Source organism: Gossypium hirsutum, chromosome A07, assembly GCF_007990345.1.
Source record: "Gossypium hirsutum isolate 1008001.06 chromosome A07, Gossypium_hirsutum_v2.1, whole genome shotgun sequence".
Lineage (NCBI taxonomy): Eukaryota > Viridiplantae > Streptophyta > Magnoliopsida > Malvales > Malvaceae > Gossypium > Gossypium hirsutum.
This window is the reverse complement of record NC_053430.1, coordinates 44,413,224-44,417,413: the sequence shown is the minus strand read 5'-3', so window position 1 is coordinate 44,417,413 and position 4,190 is coordinate 44,413,224. Positions and strand designations below refer to the sequence as shown.

At 39.5% G+C, this 4,190-nt stretch overlaps 1 non-coding gene across 1 annotated transcript; it reads left to right on the top strand.

Annotated features, from left to right (window-relative positions):
* Positions 1–3,261: 3,261 nt before the first annotated feature.
* LOC121204098 (small nucleolar RNA R71) lies at positions 3,262–3,368 on the top strand. Its single transcript, XR_005899026.1, has one exon. It is a non-coding gene; the product is annotated as a small nucleolar RNA R71 (small nucleolar RNA).
* The last annotated feature ends 822 nt before the right edge of the window (positions 3,369–4,190 follow it).

Here is a 4,190-nt window from a genome sequence, read left to right as displayed (position 1 = left end):
TCTTCTTGGGGCACACGGGGAAACTATAGGAGGGGGTGATGAATTTCTGCAGTTGGACCCGCAGAAGATGACGCTCCCTTCTGTTTCTTGGAAGCAGGGACAGCAGCCTTTTTACCACGTGAAAATGACATGGTACCTGCGATTAAAATCATCAAGTGATCTTAATGAGTGGTCAAAGTAAAACGAAGTCAAATCTTAAAAATCATAATTTCAAGCCTCAACTACTAAAACTAACTAAAAACGATAAGTTCAATGGTATACTTTTGTGGCACTAGCATGGTGATATAAGTAAAATGGCAAAGAATGGAATGCATATTACTATATGAATAAATAGTACTGTCAATACAAAAGGCATGATTATTTCAACTATCCTAACCATGGATATTCATTTCTAACTAATTAAATGGAGTAGATAAATCATGTAATGAGTAGGAATTTGAACATGAAAATGATGATGACTTGTCCTATAATTGAAATTTGTGTGATAGAAAGATAAAAATGACATGAAAAATATAGACTACTAAGATAAACAGCATTATAAATGAGTGTAATTAAAGGGGAAAGGGTAAACAAATGCTAGAAAGGGGAAAATGGACGTCAAAAATGAAGTTAGAGGCGGCGCACGGGCGTGGCAGGGAGGCTGTGTGAACTTGCAGCAACTAGGGTTAGGGTTTTTGAATGGGGAAGAAAGTGAATAGTACAGGGTATTTATAGATTTTGGGCCACACAGCCATGGCACACACTCGTGTTCCTTAATTCTTGCCCTTTTTTCGCATTTTTCTTATTTCGGTGCATCTAAAATTCGTCCTACGCCCGTGTACCTCAGGCGTATGGGTTCACATGGCCATGTCGCACGACCATGTCTAGTTTCATCTGTTTCTCTCGTGCCCGTGTGGGAAATCCCCACGCCCGTGTCAATTTAACAGGTTCGACCACTGGTGTGAGACACGCCCGTGGTAGTTTCTTAGTTTCAACCACGGGTCTTCTACATGGGAGTGTCGCACACCCATGTTGTTTTGGCAAGCTCGACCACGGCCATGTCGCACGGCTGTGGCATTTTATCGTAGCCCGTGTTTAGGGAAATCCTTTCCCTATTTTCACATGGCCATAAGCATGCCCGTGTGCTTGACTGTGTCTCTATGGAAAACCTGTATTCGAGAGATCCGTTAGTAAGTTAGATGTTGAAGACTAAATTTTTAAATAAGTTAATACAGTTAGTGCTCGGGTTGCCTCCCGAGAAGTGCTTATTTATAGTCTAAGCTTGACTTACCTCTCCGTTGAATAATCATGGTGGTTTGAGGAGTTTATACTCCTCATTCCTGTCATCAATCTCATCAAAATAAGGTTTTAAACGGGTGTTTTTTACCTTAAAAGTGCCAAACTTGGGGTGCCTTACCTCGACCGTACCGAATGGGAAGATACTAAGTACCGTAAGAGGGATTTCTTCATTCGGTGTGGTAGCGGAAATGTGGGGATCTGAGGCATCTAATAAGACTCTATCTCCAATCTTAAGTTGATTTGGAAAGGTATTGAGCTCGTTCTGTCGTAGATTCGATTTGTCGAGTGTTCTTAGGTTATGCGTCTGCCATTCATCGAGTTCCTCGATTTGTAATCTTCGATCTTCATGAACAGGTCCTCTACTATTGCTTGAGAATGACTCGTGTGCTTCCTTCAAACTCATTTTCTGTAGAGTAGGTTGTAGCATATTGTCAGTTCTAGGAGAATAGGTTAAACGATCACCTTCAATTCCCGATGTGTTGCCAAAATTGCGAGCTTGAAGGGTGATTGTTTCGTCTCCCACACAGAGTGTGAGTTCACCTGTGCCAACATCAATAATCATTTTTGCAGTTGCTAAAAAGGGCCTTCCCAGAATTAAAGGAATGTTGCTATCCTCCTCTATGTCTAAAACGATGAAGTCAACGGGAAATATAAATTTATCGATTTTTACTAGCACATCTTCAATAATACCCCTAGGAAATCTTATAGTTTTATCTGCTAGTTGAATGCTCATCCTAGTCTATTTGGGTTTCCCGAGACCTAGTTGCTTAAACATTTTATAAGGCATGACGTTGATACTAGCCCCTAAATCAGCTAATGCATTATTAACATCTAAACTACCAATTAAGCAAGGAATCGTAAAACTCCCTGGATCTTTTAGTATGTTCGATAGCTTATTTTTTAGAATAGCTAAGCACATTGCGCTTAGCTCCACATGCGACGCCTCGTCCAACTTCCGTTTATTTGCTAAAAGCTCTTTTAAGAATTTCATTGCGTTTGGCATCTGTGATAGGGCTTCAATAAAGGTAAGTTAATATGTAATTTTTTTAAGAGTTTAAGGAATTTACCAAATTGTTCATCTGAGTGGTCTTTCCTTGTCGCGTTAGGGTATGGCACATGAGGTTTATATTCGACATTCACCATTTTGTTTTTATTGTTATCTACCTCATCTTGACCTTTGTTTACCACAGTTTCTTGCCTCGATTCTGGTTCAGGCTCAACAACTCCTTCTTCATCTTGAATATTAATTGCGTTGAGTTGTTCCCTTGGGTTGGGTTCAGTATTACTTGGCAAGCTACCTTGTGGTCATTCAGAAATTAGTTTGGAAAGCCGGCCTATCTGAGTTTCAAGCCCTTGGATCGACGCTTGTTGATTTTTAAGTGCTGTCTCGGTGTTTTGGAAACGAGTTTCTAGCACCGAAATAAACTTTGAGAGCATCTCTTTAAGGTTTGGCTTCTTGTCCTATTGGTAGGGTGGTTATTGGTAGCCTAGAGGTGGTTGTGGTCTTTGATTTCCTTGACCGCTCCATGAGAAATTAGGGTGGTTCCTCTAACCTGCTTGTAAGTGTTACTATATGGATTGTTTTGAGGTCGAGGATTATTACCCATGTAGTTTAATTGCTCGTTATCCATGTTGTGGCCATATGGTTGGTATTTTGAATGGCTTGTTCCATCTCCACTTGCTTCATACTGCATTACTGGGTGAACCTACGAAGAACTAAGAAAACCATCAATCTTTTTATTTAAGAGTTCTACCTAATTAGAGAGCATGGTGACCGAATCGACGTTGTAAACATCGGCTGTTTTCGTTGGCTTTGCCCTCATGACTTGCCACTGGTAGTTATTCAATGACATATCCTCTATAAACTCATAGTCATCTTCAGGTGTTTTATTATTGATGGTTCCACCAGCAGCTGTGTCAACCATTTGACGAGTCGAAGGATTCAGGCCATTATGGAACGTTTGAACCTGTAGCCAAAGCGGTAACCCATGGTGAGGGCACCTTCTCAAAAGGTCCTTGTATCTCTCCCATGCATCATAGAGTGTTTCTAAATCCATCTGCACAAAAGAAGAGATATCATTACGTAATTTAGCTGTTTTAGCCGGCGAAAAATATTTTAGTAAAAATTTTTCGGTCATTTGTTCCCATGTAGTAATTGACCCTTGTGGTAACGAGTTCAACCACTGTTTAGCTTTGTTCCTCAATGAAAAAGGGAATAACCGAAAATGAATGGCATCATCAGAGACACCATTAATTTTAAATGTGTCGCATAGTTCTAAGAAGTTGGCTAAATGAGCATTGGGATCCTCATCCTGCAAACCATCAAACTGAACAAATTGTTGTATCATTTAAATAGTGTTAGGTTTTAATTCAAAAGTATTTGCAGCTACAGCAGGTCTAACGATGCTCGATTCAATTCCTGTTAAAGAAGGTTTAACATAATCATACATAGTGCGTGGAGCAGAATTTTGATTAACCGCAATTGCAGGAGGTAGCTGATTGCCTTGGTTTTCAGCCATCCCTTCGGTTGGGGGTTGAGTATCGTCTTCTTGCTCGTTCTCTATGTATCTTAAGCTTTACCTTATTTCTCTTTGATTTCTGTGAACTGTACGATCGATTTCTTCGTCAAAAAGTAATGGTCCTGACGGATTTCTTCTAGTCATAAACTATAAAAACCTGCCAAGCAAAGGAAAAAGTAAATTAATAAATAATAATAAATTAAAGTGCACGAAAAATAAATGGCTAAAGTAATAAAAATTGAATGTTCCTAATATTTCAGTTCCCTAGCAACGGCGCGAAAAACTTGATCGCGAGGTTTCGTGATAGGTTTTAAATATTTATAATTACTCGTTCTTAAACTAACTATTATCCGATGTAAGCAAGTGTACCTATCGAACACTAGTATAGTTTTA